The following is a 23,039-nucleotide window of genomic DNA, read 5'->3' on the forward strand; positions in this document are numbered from 1 at the left end:
TCCCAGGCGGTCTCCCATCCAAGTACTAACCAGGCCCAAACCTGCTTAGCTTCCAAGATCAGACAAGATCAGGCATAGCCAGGTTGGTATGGCCATAAGCGAAGGAGGCTGCAAAGAGTGGGCTATTTAAAGATCAGCCACTATAATCGCCAGTGCATTATATAAGTAGGGAAGGAAACCCAAAAGGTTACAGCACCTGGTATTCCCAAAAGTACTAACCAGGCCTATTAGATAATTACTGAAAAAATCCAAAAGTACTAACCTGGCCCAAACCTGCTTACATTCTGAGATCGGCCATTGACTCTTTTTTGTTTTTTTACAAGATTATTAGACAATTAGTGAATTTTTCCAAAAGTACTAACCAGGCCTATTAGATATTTACTGAAAAAATCCAAAAGTACTAACCTGGCCCAAACCTGCTAACATTCTGAGGTCGGGCATTGACTCTTTTTTTTTTTTGCAAGATTATTGGACAATTAGTGAAAATTTCCAAAAGTACTAACCAGGCCTATTAGATAATTACTGAAAAAATCCAAAAGTACTTACCTGGCCCAAACCTGCTTACATTCTGAGATCGGGCATTGACTCTTTTTTTTTTTTTGCAAGATTATTGGACAATTAGTGAAAATTTCCAAAAGTACTAACCAGGCCTATTAGATAATTACTGAAAAAATCAAAAAGTACTAACCTGGCCCAAACCTGCTTACATTCTGAGATCGGGCATTGACTCTTTTTTTTTTTTTTTTTTTTTTTTTGCAAGATTATTGGACAATTAGTGAAAATTTCCAAAAGTACTAACCTGGCCCAAACCTGCTTACATTCAGAGATCGGGCATTAACTCTTTTTTTTTTTTTTTTGCAAGATTATTGGACAATTAGTGAAAATTTCCAAAAGTACTAACCAGGGGTCTCATTTATAAAACTATGCGTAGGATCTTTACTAAAAGTTTACGTGTGCCCAAAAGCCAAAAATGGCGTACGCCAAAAAATATTCCGATTTATAAAACCGTGCGTACGCACACCTGTAAGCAATGTTCCCTTTATAAATCACAGATCACCCGCAGATGTGCGTACGTGAACCAGCCTCATATCCCGCCCTGTACACGCCCATTTTTAACCATAAATAGTCAATGCAAATCACCTCATGATTGCTGATCAGCATGTAAATGAGAGTGGAATCCCATATATACCTGGAAAACTGGCATGCGACCCGCCAATTAATTAATCCAAGAAAGTGAAAACGTGCATTTCTGTTAGCCTAATTTTAATAATGGCGACAGGTGAGAAAAGAGGAAAAAAACGTAATTTCTCAGATACTGAGATTGAAACACTTGTAGGGGAGGTGGAGGCTCGGAAAACTGTGTTATTTGGTGGCCACAGCAGTGGGGTCACTAATAAAAAGAAGCAGTGCGAGTGGCAAAGTATTGCTTCTGCCGTCAATTGTGTCAGTGGGACAGAACGGACAGTTGCAGAATTAAAGAAAAAATGGTCCGACCTGAAGGTATACAAATTTTTTTTTTACCAACATATTACATTTGTGTTTTATTAGGCTATATACCTATATAAATAGCAATATTGATTTTCAAAAAGTTTTATTTACATGTGCTTACAGTATGCAAAATATGTGAAATAAAGATTCTCATTCATTCAAGGTGGAGGCAAAGAGAAAACTGTCCTCCCACCGCCAGAGCGTGGCTGCAACTGGTGGGGGCCCATGTACAGCTGATCTCACATCAGTGGACAGCAAAATCGCGGCTATAATTGGGGAGGTCAGCGTGTGTGGTATTGTGTCGGAAAAGGAGGGAGACACTGACGTGACTGAAACCACAGAGGAGCAAGGTTAAACCGATTTTTAATCATTAACGCTGTACATTTGAGTGTGTGGGGAAGCCAGCCATCACGTACTGCGCCTGCATTTAGTCTGTTCCCTACACTGCTATGTGTCAAGATAAAGGAATCATGTGTTGAACCAGGCCAGCGTGCCACAATGTTTGTGAGGGTCATGTTGGAGTCACATATGATTTGCACATTAATAGAATGCACATGCTTTCTATTAACATAAGCAAATTCATTTTCAGATGGTGCCCTTATAGCAACATGAGTGCAGTCAATTGCGCCGATTACATTTGGGAAACCAGACATTGCTGCAAATTGCGTTTTAATTTCGGCCTGTTCTCGCACAGTGTAGGGGAACCTGATGTATCGACTAACCATATTAAGTATACCATTTAAAACGACAGATATTATGGCACTCAGGGACGGCTGTGATATACCAGACCTATAGGGTGAGATGGTAGATTCCAATAGAATTATTTCATATACAAAAAGGTCTTAGAGACAAATTTGAGGATTACTTATTGTTTTTTTATATTATTAATTTACCTGTCTGCCAATTCCCGCTGGAAACAGCCGGTTGCCAAGAACCCCAGAGTGGTGAGGACTTGTATTTGGACTGGGATGGCATGGTTCCGGCGTGTTGCCCTCTCTAATACTGGACCCAATTCAGCACATAGATCCAAGAGCACAGCTCTAGGGAATCTAAATCGGCTTATTAGCCAGTCATCATCATGGGCCAGGAAATCATCATGGTCCCTGAAAACTCGTTCTCTCCTTATTCTGCCATTAGCGTAATCCTCCAACAGTGCCAGGAGTGCCATCATGAAGCATTACATACCCGGGTCACCGGAGAATTTATATGTTTCTAGCAAATAGACTGATCGTTAACACCTTGACAAAATCACTTAATTAATTTGTGGGCGAAAATTTAAGACGAAAATGTTATAGTGAACACATGCTTCTTGACGGTTTTGTAATGAACACCGTAATAGTTAGGACCGATGATGAGTAGCGATTGTGCTTCATGACTGTATTTGCAGACTTTGACATTTTATGATATAGGCTATGTACATTAAGGAAAATATTTCCTTTTTACACTGTGTTCTGCAGTTCTCTAATAAAAGGGTATTTCATGCTATTCTGTAGGCTATCACATGTATCGCGCCATGTCCTCCTGTGCTCCCGTTGTGGACAATGTGACTGTAAGGCAGCGCTGATTATTATTTTATTTTACTTTTAATACATTTTGAATTACGTTTGGATTTTACTAGATGTATATAGCCTAAAACAATCGGCACAAATAACACTGTTGGATTTAATCTTCATGATAATGTGGATATAACGTATGAAATGGAGTGAAAATTAAATGTCATTCATTCTTATAATCGTTCTTCTCACATTTATTTTCTACAATCTAACTTCAGTTCACGACCTCACCATCGGTGTCGCCAATTCCCTTTGTCTCCAGAATGTGCGTACGCACGGCTCAAAGTTTGCTTAAAGGTGCGCACATTCTCCCGTCAAGTTTGTTTTTTATAGATCACAACCTTTGCGTGGGAACTGGCGTACGTACGTTTCCAGCCCCGTTTTGTGCGTACGCACGCTTTATAAATGAGGCCCCAGGCCTATTAGATAATTACTGAAAAAATCCAAAAGTACTAACCTGGCCCAAACCTGCTTAGATTTGGAGATCAGTTGAGATCAGGCATAGCCAGGATGGTATGGCCATGAGTGAAGGAGGCTGCAAAGAGAGGGCTATTTAAAGATCAGCCACTATAATCGCCAGTGCTTTATATAAGTAGGGAAGGAAACCCAAAAGCTTACAGCACCTGGTATTCCCAGGCGGTCTCCCATCCAAGTACTAACCAGGCCCAAACCTGCTTAGCTTCTGAGATCAGACGAGATCGGGCACAGCCAGGTTGGTATGGCCGTAAGCGAAGGAGGCTGCAAAGAGAGGGCTATTTAAAGATCAGCCACTATAATCGCCAGTGCTTTATATAAGTAGGGAAGGAAACCCAAAAGCTTACAGCACCTGGTATTCCCAAAAGTACTAACCAGGCCTATTAGATAATTACTGAAAAAATCCAAAAGTACTAACCTGGCCCAAACCTGCTTACATTCTGAGATCGGGCATTGACTCTTTTTTGTTTTTTTACAAGATTATTAGACAATTAGTGAAAATTTCCAAAAGTACTAACCAGGCCTATTAGATAATTACTGAAAAAATCCAAAAGTACTAACCTGGCCCAAACCTGCTTACATTCTGAGATCGGGCATTGACTCTTTTTTTTTTGCAAGATTATCGGACAATTAGTGAAAATTTTAAAATTACTAACCAGGCCTATTAGATAATTACTGAAAAAATCCAAAAGTACTAACCTGGCCCAAACCTGCTTAGATTTGGAGATCAGTTGAGATCGGGCATAGCCAGGATGGTATGGCCATAAGCGAAGGAGGCTGCAAAGAGAGGGCTATTTAAAGATCAGCCACTATAATCGCCAGTGCTTTATATAAGTAGGGAAGGAAACCCAAAAGCTTACAGCACCTGGTATTCCCAGAAAGTCTCCCATCCAAGTACTAACCAGGCACAAACCTGCTTAGCTTCCGAGATCAGACAAGATCGGGCATAGCCAGGTTGGTATGGCCATAAGCGAAGGAGGCTGCAAAGAGAGGGCTATTTAAAGATCAGCCACTATAATCGCCAGTGCATTATATAAGTAGGGAAGGAAACCCAAAAGCTTACAGCACCTGGTATTCCCAAAAGTACTAACCAGGCCTATTAGATAATTACTGCTTACATTCTGAGATCGGGCATTGAGTCTTTTTTTTTTTTTTTTTTTGCAAGATTATTGGACAATTAGTGAAAATTTCCTAAAGTACTAACCAGGCCTATTAGATAATTAATGAAAAAATCCAAAAGTACTAACCTGGCCCAAACCTGCTTAGATTTGGAGATCAGTTGAGATCGGGCATAGCCAGGATGGTATGGCCATAAGCGAAGGAGGCTGCAAAGAGAGGGCTATTTAAAGATCAGCCACTATAATCGCCAGTGCTTTATATAAGTAGGGAAGGAAACCCAAAAGCTTACAGCACCTGGTATTCCCAAAAGTATTAACCAGGCCTATTAGATAATTACTGCTTACATTCTGAGATCGGGCATTGAGTCTTTTTTTTTTTTTTTTTTTTTGCAAGATTATTGGACAATTAGTGAAAATTTCCAAAAGTACTAACCTGGCCCAAACCTGCTTACATTCAGAGATCGGGCATTAACTCTTTTTTTTTTTTTTTTGCAAGATTATTGGACAATTAGTGAAAATTTCCAAAAGTACTAACCAGGCCTATTAGATAATTACTGAAAAAATCCAAAAGTACTAACCTGGCCCAAACCTGCTTAGATTTGGAGATCAGTTGAGATCAGGCATAGCCAGGATGGTATGGCCATGAGTGAAGGAGGCTGCAAAGAGAGGGCTATTTAAAGATCAGCCACTATAATCGCCAGTGCTTTATATAAGTAGGGAAGGAAACCCAAAAGCTTACAGCACCTGGTATTCCCAGGCGGTCTCCCATCCAAGTACTAACCAGGCCCAAACCTGCTTAGCTTCTGAGATCAGACGAGATCGGGCACAGCCAGGTTGGTATGGCCGTAAGCGAAGGAGGCTGCAAAGAGAGGGCTATTTAAAGATCAGCCACTATAATCGCCAGTGCTTTATATAAGTAGGGAAGGAAACCCAAAAGCTTACAGCACCTGGTATTCCCAAAAGTACTAACCAGGCCTATTAGATAATTACTGAAAAAATCCAAAAGTACTAACCTGGCCCAAACCTGCTTACATTCTGAGATCGGGCATTGAGTCTTTTTTTTTTTTTTTTTTGCAAGATTATCGGACAATTAGTGAAAATTTTAAAAATTACTAACCAGGCCTATTAGATAATTACTGAAAAAATCCAAAAGTACTAACCTGGCCCAAACCTGCTTAGATTTGGAGATCAGTTGAGATCGGGCATAGCCAGGATGGTATGGCCATAAGCGAAGGAGGCTGCAAAGAGAGGGCTATTTAAAGATCAGCCACTATAATCGCCAGTGCTTTATATAAGTAGGGAAGGAAACCCAAAAGCTTACAGCACCTGGTATTCCCAGAAAGTCTCCCATCCAAGTACTAACCAGGCACAAACCTGCTTAGCTTCCGAGATCAGACAAGATCGGGCATAGCCAGGTTGGTATGGCCATAAGCGAAGGAGGCTGCAAAGAGAGGGCTATTTAAAGATCAGCCACTATAATCGCCAGTGCATTATATAAGTAGGGAAGGAAACCCAAAAGCTTACAGCACCTGGTATTCCCAAAAGTACTAACCAGGCCTATTAGATAATTACTGCTTACATTCTGAGATCGGGCATTGAGTCTTTTTTTTTTTTTTTTTTTGCAAGATTATTGGACAATTAGTGAAAATTTCCTAAAGTACTAACCAGGCCTATTAGATAATTAATGAAAAAATCCAAAAGTACTAACCTGGCCCAAACCTGCTTAGATTTGGAGATCAGTTGAGATCGGGCATAGCCAGGATGGTATGGCCATAAGCGAAGGAGGCTGCAAAGAGAGGGCTATTTAAAGATCAGCCACTATAATCGCCAGTGCTTTATATAAGTAGGGAAGGAAACCCAAAAGCTTACAGCACCTGGTATTCCCAAAAGTATTAACCAGGCCTATTAGATAATTACTGCTTACATTCTGAGATCGGGCATTGAGTCTTTTTTTTTTTTTTTTTTTTTGCAAGATTATTGGACAATTAGTGAAAATTTCCTAAAGTACTAACCAGGCCTATTAGATAATTACTGAAAAAATCCAAAAGTACTAACCTGGCCCAAACCTGCTTACATTCTGAGATCGGGCATTGACTCTTTTTTTTTTTTTTTGCAAGATTATTTGACAATTAGTGAAAATTTCCTAAAGTACTAACCAGGCCTATTAGATAATTATTGAAAAAATCCAAAAGTACTAACCTGGCCCAAACCTGCTTACATTCTGAGATCGGGCATTGACTCTTTTTTTTTTTTTTTTTTGCAAGATTATTGGACAATTAGTGAAAATTTCCAAAAGTACTAAACAGGCCTATTAGATAATTACTGAAAAAAATCCAAAAGTACTAACCTGGCCCAAACCTGCTTACATTCTGAGATCGGGCATTGAGTCCTAAACAGGTGGGTTTTAAGTTTAGACCTAAAAAGAGTTTCATCTGCAGTTGTACGGATATCAGGGGGTAACTTGTTCCAAAGTCTTGGGGCAGCAACTGCAAATGCCTGATCACCCCAACGCTTGTACTTTGACCTTGGGACTTCTAAAACCAGTTGATTTGAAGACCGTAACGACCGGCTGTGCTCACGCAGGGTTAAAATCTCACTTATGTACTCCGGTGCTCGGCCATTTAGGGCCTTAAAAACGAACAACAAAATCTTAAAATCTATTCTAAACTGTACTGGAAGCCAGTGTAAGGAATAGAGGACAGGAGTAATGTGTACACGCTTAGGTGTATTTGTTAAAAACCGAGCGGCAGCATTTTGCACAAGTTGAAGTCGTGCAATAGAGCCTTGACTTAAACCTACATAGAGAGCATTACAATAATCCAACCTCGAACTAATAAAAGCATGAATCACCTTTTCTAGATCATGCCTATTAAGAAAAGGCTTAACTTTAGCTAGAAGACGAAGCTGAAAAAAACTCATTTTGACAATATTGCTGATTTGCTTGTCAAATTTCATGTCGCAATCAAAAGTAACCCCTAAATTTCTGACAGCAGGCTTAAGGTATGGAGCCAAAGCCCCCAAAGTCACCGCTGAACCGTTTGGGTTGCCGAAGATGATACACTCCGTTTTTTCATTATTTAAACTAAGAAAATTTTGTGACAACCACATCCTAATATCATCGATACAACTAAGTAGGGAGTCTAGTGCGACATTATCATTCGGTTTTAAAGGCAAATAAATCTGCAAGTCATCAGCATAACAGTGAAAGGATAGATTGTGCTTTCCTATAATACTCCCTAACGGCAACATATATAAAGAAAACAAGATTGGGCCAAGAATTGAACCCTGGGGTACCCCACAAGAAAGAGGAGCAGCCGACGAGGAGCATTCACCAATCATAACAGAGAAGCTCCTATCTGCTAAATAGGAGCTAAACCATTGAAGTGCCAAACCTCGAATGCCCACACAATGCTCAAGACGAGAGAGGAGGACTGCATGGTCCACCGTATCGAACGCTGCTGTGAGGTCCAAAAGCACTAACACAGCAGGACTCCCGGCATCCACAGACAAGGCAATATCATTATGTACTCTTAGCAGTGCAGACTCGGTACTGTGACGTGATCTAAAACCAGACTGAAATTTTTCGAGGACAGAATTTTTCTGCATAAAGGCTTGTAACTGTATAAAAACAACTTTTTCCAAAACCTTTGACAGAAAAGGCAGATGAGAAACTGGTCTAAAGTTAGATAACACTGAAGGGTCAAGATTTGGTTTCTTAAGTAGGGGCCTGACCACAGCATGTTTAAATGCAGCTGGGACACAACCTAGACTAAGACACAAATTAATTAAAGTGAGTAAACTTGACCCAATGGCGGTATTAAAAACTTCTTTCACTATCCTGGCTGGGACAATGTCTAACGGACAGTTGGTGGGTTTCATGTGCTGCACTACCTCAGAAAGCAGTGTAAGTGAAACTGGCTTAAAATCCTCAAAAACAGCAGAAAGCACCGGAGCAGCAGGTACAAACACGTTAAAATTAGCACTGCAGTTTTGCCTGACAGCTGCTACTTTGTCCGTAAAATAACCAAGAAATTTCTCACATGTACTAACTGAAACCTCTGTCGGATCAGAGGTGCATGGATTCAACACAGAGTTAATGGTATTAAATAAAACTCTAGGTTCATGACAACTGCTATTTATGACTGAAGAAAGATAGTGCATCTTCGCCGCCTTCACAGCCTTCTGGTATGTGGCTAGGCTGTCTCTTAATAAACCTAGTGAAGAAAATAATTTGTCCTTTTTCCACTTTCGTTCGGCTTGCCTACAGTGTTGCCTAAGGGCCCTTGTGGTGTCATTTAGCCAAGGATCCACCTTAGGTTTAATAGATTTAGTCCGAAAAGGGGCAATAGAGTCTAGAATTTCAGTGCTTGTGGAGAGAAACACAGAAAGAATATTATCTGGGGATGAAGGAGAGACCAGACCATTCATAGCATAAAACTGTGAGCCCATAAACACAGAAGCAAACTCTACACCTACAGAGGGTGTGATGCAGCGGCGTCTAGAGGCTGAGGAGACAGGTTTACTAGTGGGTGGTGGAATACTGATCTCAAATCTAATGGGGAAGTGATCTGAGATACCAGATTCTGTTATTTCTTCAAGTGAAACTGAGAGCCCGTGTGAAATAATGAGATCCAACGTGTGGCCAAGTTGATGTGTCGGACCTTCCACACATTGATTTAAGCCAAAAGAACTTAAAAGAGTTTTAAAATCATGAGCAAGTGGGTTTGAGGGACAACACACATGGATATTGAAATCCCAACAAACCAAAAGCTTATCATATTTAGGAACAACATCAGCTAAAAACTCAGAGAACTCGTGCATAAAATCTTTGTTTGGCTTTGGTGGGCGATAAATAACTGCAAACAATACAGGATAATCTAGATCAGCCACAAACAGCTGAAGTTCAAAACTATTATAGACAAGTGCAGGTAGTAACCGGCATCTGTACTCATTTTTGAAGAGCGTGGCCAGCCCACCGCCTCGACCTGACACTCGTGGGGAGTTGTAGAAAGAGCAGCCAGGGGGGAGGAGCTCCGAGAAGGCGCTGTCATCACCTGGTTTCAACCATGTTTCCGTCAACAACAAAAAGTCCAGAGCGATTGTCATAAAATAGTCATTCAATATAAAAGTCTTATTTGTAAGTGACCTAGTGTTGATCAGCGCCATGTGAATTGAGCGCCTTTCAGTCCGTTGGGAAGCACGACTGAGCGGGCGGAGATTCCCAAGCACGCAGCCTCGCTTGGAGGAGCGCTTCCTGTTCCAGTAGCGGGGAGATGGGCACTCGGAGCCCGGTACAATCGACCGGAGCCACCGGTAATTGCATGCCAAAGAACGCACATTGCAGCCGATGAACCCAGCTGACGACCCAAAACACGGATGACCCCGATCGCAGGTGGAGGATGATGTCAGGTACGCTCTGAGCCTGACACGTATTCCGCCTCTCTTCCCGCGTTTCCTGCGGCGATTTCTGCGGAGTGGCAGGCAGGGTTCACGCCATAGATAGGCAGGTATGGACGCGATGAAAGGCGGCAGCGTGGCTGACTGACCAACAGAGCCATAGATCGGCACTTTCTCCACAGAGTTACATATACTTAACAAAGTCAGGCGGTCATACACCAGCAACGGTGACACATTTCGAGTGACAAGCAGTAGAAACAGGCAAATTAGCAATAATCCCAGCAAAGGTAAACGGCGAGCCACACACTGCGGCGCCATTTTTCAAAACAGTGAAAATAAGTGAAAATTTCCTAAAGTACTAACCAGGCCTATTAGATAATTACTGAAAAAATCCAAAAGTACTAACCTGGCCCAAACCTGCTTACATTCTGAGATTGGGTATTGACTCTTTTTTGTTTTTTTACAAGATTATTAGACAATTAGTGAATTTTTCCAAAAGTACTAACCAGGCCTATTAGATATTTACTGAAAAATCCAAAAGTACTAACCTGGCCCAAACCTGCTAACATTCTGAGGTCGGGCATTGACTTTTTTTTGTTTTTTTTGCAAGATTATTGGACAATTAGTGAAAATTTCCAAAAGTACTAACCAGGCCTATTAGATAATTACTGAAAAAATCCAAAAGTACTAACCTGGCCCAAACCTGCTTACATTCTGAGATCGGGCATTGACTCTTTTTTTTTTTTTTTGCAAGATTATTGGACAATTAGTGAAAATTTCCAAAAGTACTAACCAGGCCTATTAGATAATTACTGAAAAAATCCAAAAGTACTAACCTGGCCCAAACCTGCTTACATTCTGAGATCGGGCATTGACTCTTTTTTTTTTTTTTTTTGCAAGATTATCGGACAATTAGTAAAAATTTTAAAAATTACTAACCAGGCCTATTAGATAATTACTGAAAAAATCCAAAAGTACTAACCTGGCCCAAACCTGCTTACATTCTGAGATCGGGCATTGACTCTTTTTTTTTTTTTTTTTTGCAAGATTATTGGGCAATTAGTGAAAATTTCCAAAAGTACTAACCAGCCCTATTAGATAATTACTGAAAAAATCCAAAAGTACTAACCTGGCCCAAACCTACTTACATTCTGAGATCGGGCATTGACTCTTTTTTTTTTTTTGCAAGATTATTGGACAATTAGTGAAAATTTCCAAAAGTACTAACCAGGCCTATTAGATAATTACTGAAAAAATCCAAAAGTACTAACCTGGCCCAAACCTGTTTAGATTTGGAGATCAGTTGAGATCGGGCATAGCCAGGATGGTATGGCCATAAGCGAAGGAGGCTGCAAAGAGAGGGCTATTTAAAGATCAGCCACTATAATCGGCAGTGCTTTATATAAGTAGGGAAGGAAACCCAAAAGCTTACAGCACCTGGTATTCCCAGGAAGTCTCCCATTTAAGTACTAACCAGGCCCGAACCTGCTTAGCTTCCGAGATCAGACGAGATCGGGAATAGCCAGGTTTGCATGGCCGTAAGCGAAGGAGGCTGCAAAGAGAGGGCTATTTAAAGATCAGCCACTATAATCGCCAGTGCTTTATATATGTAGGGAAGGAAACCCAAAAGCTTACAGCACCTGGTATTCCCAGGCGGTCTCCCATCCAAGTACTAAGCAGGCCCAATCCTGCTTAGCTTCCGAGATGAGACGAGATCGGGAATAGCCAGGTTGGTATGGCCGTAAGCGAAGGAGGCTGCAAAGAGAGGGCTATTTAAAGATCAGCCAGTATAATCGCCAGTGCTTTATATAAGTAGGGAAGGAAACCCAAAAGCTTACAGCACCTGGTATTCCCAGGCGGTCTCCCATCCAAGTACTAACCAGGCCCAAACCTGCTTAGCTTCCGAGATCAGACGAAATCGGGAATAGCCAGGTTGGTATGGCCGTAAGCGAAGGAGGCTGCAAAGAGAGGGCTATTTAAAGATCAGCCACTATAATCGCCAGTGCTTTATATAAGTAGGGAAGGAAACCCAAAAGCTTACAGCACCTGGTATTCCCAAAAGTACTAACCAGGCCTATTAGATAATTACTGAAAAAATCCAAAAGTACTAACCTGGCCCAAACCTGCTTACATTCTGAGATCGGGCATTGACTCTTTTTTGTTTTTTTACAAGATTATTAGACAATTAGTGAATTTTTCCAAAAGTACTAACCTGGCCCAAACCTGCATACATTCTGAGATCGGGCATTGACTCTTTTTTTTTTTTTTTTTGCAAGATTATTGGACAATTAGTGAAAATTTCCAAAAGTACTAACCAGGCCTATTAGATAATTACTGAAAAAATCCAAAAGTACTAACCTGGCCCAAACCTGCTTACATTCTGAGATCGGGCATTGACTCTTTTTTTTTTTTTTTTTGCAAGATTATCGGACAATTAGTGAAAATTTTAAAAATTACTAACCAGGCCTATTAGATAATTACTGAAAAAATCCAAAAGTACTCACCTGGCCCAAACCTGCTTAGATTTGGAAATCAGTTTAGATCGGGCATAGCCAGGATGGTATGGCCATAAGCGAAGGAGGCTGCAAAGAGAGGGCTATTTAAAGATCAGCCACTATAATCGCCAGTGCTTTATATAAGTAGGGAAGGAAACCCAAAAGCTTACAGCACCTGGTATTCCCAGAAAGTCTCCCATCCAAGTACTAACCAGGCACAAACCTGCTTAGCTTCCGAGATCAGACAAGATCGGGCATAGCCAGGTTGGTATGGCCATAAGCGAAGGAGGCTGCAAAGAGAGGGCTATTTAAAGATCAGCCACTATAATCGCCAGTGCATTATATAAGTAGGGAAGGAAACCCAAAAGCTTACAGCACCTGGTATTCCCAAAAGTACTAACCAGGCCTATTAGATAATTACTGAAAAAATCCAAAAGTACTAACCTGGCCCAAACCTGCTTACATTCTGAGATCGGGCATTGACTCTTTTTTTTTTTTTTTGCAAGATTATTTGACAATTAGTGAAAATTTCCTAAAGTACTAACCAGGCCTATTAGATAATTATTGAAAAAATCCAAAAGTACTAACCTGGCCCAAACCTGCTTACATTCTGAGATCGGGCATTGACTCTTTTTTTTTTTTTTTTGCAAGATTATTGGACAATTAGTGAAAATTTCCAAAAGTACTAACCAGGCCTATTAGATAATTACTGAAAAAAATCCAAATTAACTAACCTGGCCCAAACCTGCTTACATTCTGAGATCGGGCATTGAGTCTTTTTTTTTTTTTTTTTTGCAAGATTATTGGACAATTAGTGAAAATTTCCTAAAGTACTAACCAGGCCTATTAGATAATTACTGAAAAAATCCAAAAGTACTAACCTGGCCCAAACCTGCTTACATTCTGAGATCGGGTATTGACTCTTTTTTGTTTTTTTACAAGATTATTAGACAATTAGTGAATTTTTCCAAAAGTACTAACCAGGCCTATTAGATATTTACTGAAAAAATCCAAAAGTACTAACCTGGCCCAAACCTGCTAACATTCTGAGGTCGGGCATTGACTTTTTTTTTTTTTTTTGCAAGATTATTGGACAATTAGTGAAAATTTGCAAAAGTACTAACCAGGCCTATTAGATAATTACTGAAAAAATCCAAAAGTACTAACCTGGCCCAAACCTGCTTACATTCTGAGATCGGGTATTGACTCTTTTTTGTTTTTTTACAAGATTATTAGACAATTAGTGAATTTTTCCAAAAGTACTAACCAGGCCTATTAGATATTTACTGAAAAAATCCAAAAGTACTAACCTGGCCCAAACCTGCTAACATTCTGAGGTCGGGCATTGACTTTTTTTTTTTTTTTTGCAAGATTATTGGACAATTAGTGAAAATTTGCAAAAGTACTAACCAGGCCTATTAGATAATTACTGAAAAAATCCAAAAGTACTAACCTGGCCCAAACCTGCTTACATTCTGAGATCGGGCATTGACTCTTTTTTTTTTTTTTCAAGATTATTGGACAATTAGTGAAAATTTCCAAAAGTACTAACCAGGCCTATTAGATAATTACTGAAAAAAAAACAAAAGTACTAACCTGGCCCAAACCTGCTAACATTCTGAGGTCGGGCATTTAATTTTTTTTTTTTTTTTGCAAGATTATTGGACAATTAGTGAAAATTTCCAAAAGTACTAACCAGGCCTATTAGATAATTACTGAAAAAATCAAAAAGTACTAACCTGGCCCAAACCTGCTTACATTCTGAGATCGGGCATTGACTCTTTTTTTTTTTTTTTTGCAAGATTATTGGACAATTAGTGAAAATTTCCAAAAGTACTAACCAGGCCTATTAGATAATTACTGAAAAAATCCAAAAGTACTAACCTGGCCCAAACCTGCTTACATTCTGAGATCGGACATTGACTCTTTTTTTTTTTTTTTGCAAGATTATTGGACAATTAGTGAAAATTTCCTAAAGTACTAACCAGGCCTATTAGATAATTACTGAAAAAATCCAAAAGTACTAACCTGGCCCAAACCTGCTCAGATTTGGAGATCAGTTGAGATCGGGCATAGCCAGGATGGTGTGGCCATAAGCGAAGGAGGCTGCAAAGAGAGGGCTATTTAAAGATCAGCCACTATAATCGCCAGTGCTTTATATAAGTAGGGAAGGTACCCCAAAAGCTTACAGCACCTGGTATTCCCAGGCGGTCTCCCATCCAAGTACTAACCAGGCCCAAACCTGCTTAGCTTCCGAGATCAGACGAGATCGGGAATAGCCACGTTGGTATGGCTGTAAGCGAAGGAGGCTGCAAAGAGAGGGCTATTTAAAGATCAGCCACTATAATCGCCAGTCCTTTATATAAGTAGGGAAGGAAACCCAAAAGCTTACAGCACCTGGTATTCCCAGGTGGTCTCCCATCCAAGTACTAACCAGGCCCAAACCTGCTTAGCTTCCGAGATCAGACGAGATCGGGCATAGCCAGGTTGGTATGGCCGTAAGCGAAGGAGGCTGCAAAGAGAGGGCTATTTAAAGATCAGCCACTATAATCGCCAGTGCTTTATATAAGTAGGGAAGGAAACCCAAAAGCTTACAGCACCTGGTATTCCCAGGCGGTCTCCCATCCAAGTACTAACCAGGCCCAAACCTGCTTAGCTTCCGAGATCAGACGAGATCGGGCATAGCCAGGTTGGTATGGCCGTAAGCGAAGGAGGCTGCAAAGAGAGGGCTATTTAAAGATCAGCCACTATAATCGCCAGTGCATTATATAAGTAGGGAAGGAAACCCAAAAGCTTACAGCACCTGGTATTCCCAAAAGTACTAACCAGGCCTATTAGATAATTACTGAAAAAATCCAAAAGTACTAACCTGGCCCAAACCTGCTTACATTCTGAGATCGGGCATGGACTCTTTTTTGTTTTTTTACAAGATTATTAGACAATTAGTGAATTTTTCCAAAAGTACTAACCAGGCCTATTTGATATTTACTGAAAAAATACAAAAGTACTAACCTGGCCCAAACCTGCTAACATTCTGAGGTCGGGCATTTAATTTTTTTTTTTTTTTTGCAAGATTATTGGACAATTAGTGAAAATTTCCAAAAGTACTAACCAGGCCTATTAGATAATTACTGAAAAAATCAAAAAGTACTAACCTGGCCCAAACCTGCTTACATTCTGAGATCGGGCATTGACTCTTTTTTTTTTTTTTTTGCAAGATTATTGGACAATTAGTGAAAATTTCCAAAAGTACTAACCAGGCCTATTAGATAATTACTGAAAAAATCCAAAAGTACTAACCTGGCCCAAACCTGCTTACATTCTGAGATCGGGCATTGACTCTTTTTTTTTTTTTTTTGCAAGATTATCGGACAATTAGTGTAAATTTAAAAAATTACTAACCAGGCCTATTAGATAATTACTGAAAAAATCCAAAAGTACTAACCTGGCCCAAACCTGCTTAAAATTGGAGATCAGTTGAGATCGGGCATAGCCAGGATGGTATGGCCATAAGCGAAGGAGGCTGCAAAGAGAGGGCTATTTAAAGATCAGCCACTATAATCACCAGTGCTTTATATAAGTAGGGAAGGAAACCCAAAAGCTTACAGCACCTGGTATTCCCAGGCGGTCTCCCATCCAAGTACTAACCAGGCCCAAACCTGCTTAGCTTCCGAGATCAGACAAGATCGGGCATAGCCAGGTTGGTATGGCCATAAGCAAAGGAGGCTGCAAAGAGACGGCTATTTAAAGATCAGCCACTATAATCGCCAGTGCATTATATAAGTAGGGAAGGAAACCCAAAAGCTTACAGCACCTGGTATTCCCAAAAGTACTAACCAGGGCTATTAGATAATTACTGAAAAAATCCAAAAGTACTAACCTGGCCCAATCCTGCTTACATTCTGAGATCGGGCATTGACTCTTTTTTGTTTTTTACAAGATTATTAGACAATTAGTGAATTTTTCCAAAATTACTAACCAGGCCTATTAGATAATTACTGAAAAAATCCAAAAGTACTAACCTGGCCCAAACCTGCTTACATTCTGAGATCAGTTGAGATCGGGCATAGCCAGGATGGTATGGCCATAAGCAAAGGAGGCTGCAAAGAGAGGGCTATTTAAAGATCAGCCACTATAATCGCCAGTGCTTTATATAAGTAGGGAAGGAAACCCAAAAGCTTACAGCACCTGGTATTCCCAAAAGTACTAACCAGGCCTATTAGATAATTACTGAAAAAATCCAAAAGTACTAACCTGGCCCAAACCTGCTTACATTCTGAGATCGGGCATTGACTCTTTTTTTTTTTTTTTGCAAGATTATTTGACAATTAGTGAAAATTTCCTAAAGTACTAACCAGGCCTATTAGATAATTATTGAAAAAATCCAAAAGTACTAACCTGGCCCAAACCTGCTTACATTCTGAGATCGGGCATTGACTCTTTTTTTTTTTTTTTTTGCAAGATTATTGGACAATTAGTGAAAATTTCCAAAAGTACTAACCAGGCTTATTAGATAATTACTGAAAAAAATCCAAAAGTACTAACCTGGCCCAAACCTGCTTACATTCTGAGATCGGGCATTGAGTCTTTTTTTTTTTTTTTGCAAGATTATTGGACAATTAGTGAAAATTTCCTAAAGTACTAACCAGGCCTATTAGATAATTACTGAAAAAATCCAAAAGTACTAACCTGGCCCAAACCTGCTTACATTCTGAGATCGGGTATTGACTCTTTTTTGTTTTTTTACAAGATTATTAGACAATTAGTGAATTTTTCCAAAAGTACTAACCAGGCCTATTAGATATTTACTGAAAAAATCCAAAAGTACTAACCTGGCCCAAACCTGTTAACATTCTGAGGTCGGGCATTGACTTTTTTTTTTTTTTTTTGCAAGATTATTGGACAATTAGTGAAAATTTTCAAAAGTACTAACCCGGCCTATTAGATAATTACTGAAAAAATCCAAAAGTACTAACCTGGCCCAAACCTGCTTACATTCTGAGATCGGGCATTGACTCTTTTTTTTTTTCAAGATTATTGGACAATTATTGAAAATTTCCAAAAGTACTAACCAGGCCTATTAGATAATTACTGAAAAAATTCAAAAGTACTAACCTGGCCCAAACCTGCTTACTTTCTGAGATCGGGCATTGACTCTTTTTTTTTTTTTTTTTTGCAAGATTATCGGACAATTAGTGAAAATTTTAAAAATTACTAACCAGGCCTATTAGATAATTACTGAAAAAATCCAAAAGTACTAACCTGGCCCAAACCTGCTTACATTCTGAGATCGGGCATTGACTCTTTCTTTTTTTTTTTTTTTTGCAAGATTATTGGGCAATTAGTGAAAATTTCCAAAAGTACTAACCAGCCCTATTAGATAATTACTGAAAAAATCCAAAAGTACTAACCTGGCCCAAACCTGCTTAGATTTGGAGATCAGTTGAGATCGGGCATAGCCAGGATGGTATGGCCATAAGCGAAGGAGGCTGCAAAGAGAGGGCTATTTAAAGATCAGCCACTATAATCGGCAGTGCTTTATATAAGTAGGGAAGGAAACCCAAAAGCTTACAGCACCTGGTATTCCCAGGCAGTCTCCCATTTAAGTACTAACCAGGCCCAAACCTGCTTAGCTTCCGAGATCAGACAAGATCGGGAATAGCCAGGTTGGTATGGCCGTAAGCGAAGGAGGCTGCAAAGAGAGGGCTATTTAAAGATCAGCCACTATAATCGCCAGTGCTTTATATAAGTAGGGAAGGAAACCCAAAAGCTTACAGCACCTGGTATTCCCAGGCGGTCTCCCATCCAAGTACTAAGCAGGCCCAATCCTGCTTAGCTTCCGAGATCAGACGAGATCGGGAATAGCCATGTTGGTATGGCCGTAAGCGAAGGAGGCTGCAAAGAGAGGGCTATTTAAAGATCAGCCAGTATAATCGCCAGTGCTTTATATAAGTAGGGAAGGAAACCCAAAAGCTTACAGCACCTGGTATTCCCAGGCGGTCTCCCATCCAAGTACTCACCAGGCCCAAACCTGCTTAGCTTCCGAGATCAGACGAGATCGGGCATAGCCAGGTTGGTATGGCCGTAAGCGAAGGAGGCTGCAAAGAGAGGGCTATTTAAAGATCAGCCACTATAATCGCCAGTGCATTATATAAGTAGGGAAGGAAACCCAAAAGCTTACAGCACCTGGTATTCCCAAAAGTACTAACCAGGCCTATTAGATAATTACTGAGAAAATCCAAAAGTACTAACCTGGCCCAAACCTGCTTACATTCTGAGATCGGGCATTGACTCTTTTTTGTTTTTTTACAAGATTATTAGACAATTAGTGAATTTTTCCAAAAGTACTAACCAGGCCTATTAGATATTTACTGAAAAAATCCAAAAGTACTAATCTGGCCCAAACCTTCTAACATTCTGAGGTCGGGCATTGACTTTTTTTTTTTTTTTTGCAAGATTATTGGACAATTAGTGAAAATTTCCAAAAGTACTAACCAGGCCTATTAGATAATTACTGAAAAAATCCAAAAGTACTAACCTGGCCCAAACCTGCTTACATTCTGAGATCGGGCATTGACTCTTTTTTTTTTTTTTTTTTTGCAAGATTATTGGACAATTAGTGAAAATTTCCAAAAGTACTAACCAGCCCTATTAGATAATTACTGAAAAAATCCAAAAGTACTAACCTGGCCTAAACCTACTTACATTCTGAGATCGGGCATTGACTCTTTTTTTTTTTTTTGCAAGATTATTGGACAATAAGTGAAAATTTCCAAAAGTACTAACCAGGCCTATTAGATAATTACTGAAAAAATCCAAAAGTACTAACCTGGCCCAAACCTGCTTAGATTTGGAGATCAGTTGAGATCGGGCATAGCCAGGATGGTATGGCCATAAGCGAAGGAGGCTGCAAAGAGAGGGCTATTTAAAGATCAGCCACTATAATCGCCAGTGCTTTATATAAGTAGGGAAGGAAACCCAAAAGCTTACAGCACCTGGTATTCCCAGGCGGTCTCCCATCCAAGTACTAACCAGGCCCAAACCTGCTTAGCTTCCGAGATCAGACGAGATCGGGCATAGCCAGGTTGGTATGGCCGTAAGCGAAGGAGGCTGCAAAGAGAGGGCTATTTAAAGATCAGCTACTATAATCGCCAGTGCATTATATAAGTAGGGAAGGAAACCCAAAAGCTTACAGCACCTGGTATTCCCAAAAGTACTAACCAGGCCTATTAGATAATTACTGAAAAAATCCAAAAGTACTAACCTGGCCCAAACCTGCTTACATTCTGAGATCGGGCATTGACTCTTTTTTTTTTGCAAGATTATTGGACAATTAGTGAAAATTTCCTAAAGTACTAACCAGGCCTATTAGATAATTACTGAAAAAATCCAAAAGTACTAACCTGGCCCAAACCTGCTTACATTCTGAGATCGGGCATTGACTCTTTTTTTTTTTTTTGCAAGATTATTGGACAATTAGTGAAAATTTCCTAAAGTACTAACCAGGCCTATTAGATAATTACTGAAAAAATCCAAAAGTACTAACCTGGCCCAAACCTGCTTACATTCTGAGATCGGGCATTGACTCTTTTTTTTTTTTTTTTTGCAAGATTATCGGACAATTAGTGAAAATTTTAAAAATTACTAACCAGGCCTATTAGATAATTACTGAAAAAATCCAAAAGTACTAACCTGGCCCAAACCTGCTTACATTCTGAGATCGGGCATTGACTCTTTTTTTTTTTTTTTTTTTGCAAGATTATTGGGCAATTAGTGAAAATTTCCAAAAGTACTAACCAGCCCTATTAGATAATTACTGAAAAAATCCAAAAGTACTAACCTGGCCCAAACCTACTTACATTCTGAGATCGGGCATTGACTCTTTTTTTTTTTTTGCAAGATTATTGGACAATTAGTGAAAATTTCCAAAAGTACTAACCAGGCCTATTAGATAATTACTGAAAAAATCCAAAAGTACTAACCTGGCCCAAACCTGCTTAGATTTGGAGATCAGTTGAGATCGGGCATAGCCAGTATGGTATGGCCATAAGCGAAGGAGGCTGCAAAGAGAGGGCTATTTAAAGATCAGCCACTATAATCGGCAGTGCTTTATATAAGTAGGGAAGGAAACCCAAAAGCTTACAGCACCTGGTATTCCCAGGCGGTCTCCCATTTAAGTACTAACCAGGCCCGAACCTGCTTAGCTTCCGAGATCAGACGAGATCGGGAATAGCTTTTTTTTTTTTTTTTTTTTTTTTTTTATTTATTTTTTTTTTATTATCAGTCAAAATACAAGTAGTGTACAAGACATTAAAGCTGTTACAGGGAAATTTTCATAAATGCAAAAGCATTTCACAAAAGCATTTTTCCAAAAATGCATAACACTAAAAACCAAAAACATCTAAAATCACAAATTCATCAAGTTCAGTAATCTTCTTTTGGCATATAAAAGTGCTTTTGTTTTAAAATATATGTAACCTCCTTCCTAAAAATTCCATAAAAATCCCCCATCTTGTTTTCCAGTTTAAAATAACTGTACAGCATTTTTACATAATCTTCAACCAACTGTTTAAAAATCAACCATAGGTTTGCAGTAAAATCTCTGTTTTTGACTATATTCCTTCTTTTCCATATAGCTTTTTTGGCCAAAATTAAAAACAAATTAATTAGTTTCTTGTTTGCTGTATTCTCTGCCATTCCCAACATAAAAAATCTATTCCAGTTGCAGTCCACCTCATTATCTCTTAAGTCTTTGATTATTTCCTTTAATTTCTTAAAAAATGGGCTCAACTTCTCACAGAATAAAAACAAATGTAAAATTCCTTCATCTTCTTTTTTACAAACTCTGCATAGGGCATTAGTTTCTTTCTGCATTGCACACAATCTCATTTCCGTAAAAATCACATTTTGTCTAATAAAATAATCAAAACTTTCTAAATCCGCATCCAACCATTTCCATGTCATGTTCTTCCATATATCTTCCTCTTCGATTTCATTAAAATGCCTTATCCATAACTGATTGGCAAGAGGTTTTTTAAAAACTCCATTTATAAAAAACCCATAAAACATTTTAACAGAACCCAAATTAAAATTCACCATATTGTCTTTACATTTTAGAAACACGCTCATTTTCTTTTCTTTTTCTCCCTCATTAATAATTTCATCCAGCCATTGTCCTGGGATTGCTTTTTTTACTTGTTCGTATTGTCTTTTTAAAACATTTACATTAAAGTCCTCCTTCTCCTCATCCATTGCATCTATGATCACTTGAAGTGGTAAAAATCCCTCTTTAAATTCCCATAAAACATCCCTCACCTTTACAAATCCCGCTTGCAACCACTTCTTAAAATAGATATCATACTCTTGCATCTTTATTTTTCCATTTAAAAACAGAGGTTGATTTAAAATCATTTCCCTCCCCTCCGGATTAAAATCCACCTCTGTTAAAAAAAGCCTCCAAGCGCTTAAAACCTCTTTGTAAAATCGTGGGATCCCCTCCATCATCCAATTCTTAAGCTTCATCCATAAAACATTGTCCCCCAAATTAAAATTCCCACATTTATTTAAATAAAGAGCCATCAATCTCTTCCACTCTGCTCTGTTCGTATCATCCAAATATTTTCTTACCACCTTTACTCTCATGCTTTTCATTTTTTGTTCTACATCCACCAAACCCATCCCTCCCTCCCCCGGTTTCCCTATCAGTGTAAAATATGCAATTCTTGGAGGCTTTTTGTCCCATAAAAATTCTAAAACACATTTCTTTATTCTCTTTAAAACCCAGTCTGGCAATGGCATCACATGTAATGTATACCACATTCTAGATAACATTAGCATGTTTACAACTAAAATTTTCCCCTTTAAACTTAAAACCCTGCTTCTCCAGAAAATCAGTCTTCTTTCCATCCCTCCCACCGTCTCTTCCCACATACTGTCCATAGCCTCCTTTTCATTCTTTGCTACAATTATTCCTAAAATCTTTATTTCTTGCACCTCCATAAAATTACAGATCCCTGTAAGAACCTCCACCCTTCCATATTTCATGTATACAGTTTTTTCTTCATTTATTTTTGCACCCGAACCCTCACAATACAGTTTTGTTTTCTCCATCACTCTTTTAACACTTTCTACATTTTCAACCACAATTGTCGTGTCATCAGCATATTGAAATATTTTCTTTAATTCTTCTCCCTCTTCCATTCGTATTCCATTTATTCTTTTTTCTCTATTTATTAAAAGCCCTAAAGGTTCTGCTACCAAAGAGTACAATTGCGCCGACAAAGGACACCCCTGTCTTATGGATCTTAAAACTTTAAAAGGTTGAGTTAAAAAACCGTTGCATTTTACTTTTGTAAAAATATCCCTGTATAAAACCGAAATCCATTTTATAAAATTATTCCCAAACCCAAATTCCTTTAAAACTGCAAATAAAAAGCCATGTTCAACTCTGTCAAAAGCCTTTTCAAAATCCATACTAATAACATAAGCACTTTTGCCCTTTTCTTTTATATACC

At 39.1% G+C, this 23,039-nt stretch overlaps 17 non-coding genes across 17 annotated transcripts in view; all 17 read right to left on the reverse strand.

Annotated features, from left to right (window-relative positions):
• Positions 1–100, reverse strand: part of LOC132150545 (5S ribosomal RNA) — a 119-nt gene extending 19 nt beyond the window's left edge. Inside the window, exon 1 of the ribosomal RNA XR_009435774.1 lies at positions 1–100. This exon is cut by the window's left edge and continues 19 nt beyond it. This is a non-coding gene — a ribosomal RNA (5S ribosomal RNA).
• Positions 101–3,652: 3,552 nt separating this feature from the next.
• On the reverse strand, positions 3,653–3,771 carry LOC132149848 (5S ribosomal RNA). The gene has a single exon (XR_009435109.1). It is a non-coding gene; the product is annotated as a 5S ribosomal RNA (ribosomal RNA).
• Positions 3,772–4,368: 597 nt separating this feature from the next.
• On the reverse strand, positions 4,369–4,487 carry LOC132150652 (5S ribosomal RNA). The gene has a single exon (XR_009435878.1). It is a non-coding gene; the product is annotated as a 5S ribosomal RNA (ribosomal RNA).
• An 878-nt stretch (positions 4,488–5,365) lies between these two features.
• Positions 5,366–5,484, reverse strand: LOC132149850 (5S ribosomal RNA). The gene has a single exon (XR_009435111.1). It is a non-coding gene; the product is annotated as a 5S ribosomal RNA (ribosomal RNA).
• Positions 5,485–5,947: 463 nt separating this feature from the next.
• Positions 5,948–6,066, reverse strand: LOC132150653 (5S ribosomal RNA). The gene has a single exon (XR_009435879.1). It is a non-coding gene; the product is annotated as a 5S ribosomal RNA (ribosomal RNA).
• Positions 6,067–11,455: 5,389 nt separating this feature from the next.
• LOC132150646 (5S ribosomal RNA) lies at positions 11,456–11,574 on the reverse strand. The gene has a single exon (XR_009435872.1). It is a non-coding gene; the product is annotated as a 5S ribosomal RNA (ribosomal RNA).
• An 84-nt stretch (positions 11,575–11,658) lies between these two features.
• LOC132150687 (5S ribosomal RNA) lies at positions 11,659–11,777 on the reverse strand. The gene has a single exon (XR_009435912.1). It is a non-coding gene; the product is annotated as a 5S ribosomal RNA (ribosomal RNA).
• Positions 11,778–11,861: 84 nt separating this feature from the next.
• On the reverse strand, positions 11,862–11,980 carry LOC132151112 (5S ribosomal RNA). The gene has a single exon (XR_009436272.1). It is a non-coding gene; the product is annotated as a 5S ribosomal RNA (ribosomal RNA).
• Positions 11,981–12,688: 708 nt separating this feature from the next.
• LOC132150654 (5S ribosomal RNA) lies at positions 12,689–12,807 on the reverse strand. The gene has a single exon (XR_009435880.1). It is a non-coding gene; the product is annotated as a 5S ribosomal RNA (ribosomal RNA).
• A 1,900-nt stretch (positions 12,808–14,707) lies between these two features.
• LOC132150016 (5S ribosomal RNA) lies at positions 14,708–14,826 on the reverse strand. Its single transcript, XR_009435267.1, has one exon. It is a non-coding gene; the product is annotated as a 5S ribosomal RNA (ribosomal RNA).
• An 84-nt stretch (positions 14,827–14,910) lies between these two features.
• Positions 14,911–15,029, reverse strand: LOC132150742 (5S ribosomal RNA). The gene has a single exon (XR_009435924.1). It is a non-coding gene; the product is annotated as a 5S ribosomal RNA (ribosomal RNA).
• Positions 15,030–15,113: 84 nt separating this feature from the next.
• Positions 15,114–15,232, reverse strand: LOC132150743 (5S ribosomal RNA). Its single transcript, XR_009435925.1, has one exon. It is a non-coding gene; the product is annotated as a 5S ribosomal RNA (ribosomal RNA).
• Positions 15,233–16,124: 892 nt separating this feature from the next.
• LOC132150146 (5S ribosomal RNA) lies at positions 16,125–16,243 on the reverse strand. Its single transcript, XR_009435389.1, has one exon. It is a non-coding gene; the product is annotated as a 5S ribosomal RNA (ribosomal RNA).
• Positions 16,244–18,090: 1,847 nt separating this feature from the next.
• Positions 18,091–18,209, reverse strand: LOC132150509 (5S ribosomal RNA). The gene has a single exon (XR_009435738.1). It is a non-coding gene; the product is annotated as a 5S ribosomal RNA (ribosomal RNA).
• Positions 18,210–18,293: 84 nt separating this feature from the next.
• On the reverse strand, positions 18,294–18,412 carry LOC132150563 (5S ribosomal RNA). The gene has a single exon (XR_009435792.1). It is a non-coding gene; the product is annotated as a 5S ribosomal RNA (ribosomal RNA).
• An 84-nt stretch (positions 18,413–18,496) lies between these two features.
• Positions 18,497–18,615, reverse strand: LOC132151068 (5S ribosomal RNA). Its single transcript, XR_009436232.1, has one exon. It is a non-coding gene; the product is annotated as a 5S ribosomal RNA (ribosomal RNA).
• An 893-nt stretch (positions 18,616–19,508) lies between these two features.
• On the reverse strand, positions 19,509–19,627 carry LOC132150744 (5S ribosomal RNA). The gene has a single exon (XR_009435926.1). It is a non-coding gene; the product is annotated as a 5S ribosomal RNA (ribosomal RNA).
• Positions 19,628–23,039: the final 3,412 nt, after the last annotated feature.

Source organism: Carassius carassius, chromosome 9, assembly GCF_963082965.1.
Source record: "Carassius carassius chromosome 9, fCarCar2.1, whole genome shotgun sequence".
Taxonomy (NCBI): Eukaryota; Metazoa; Chordata; class Actinopteri; order Cypriniformes; family Cyprinidae; genus Carassius; species Carassius carassius.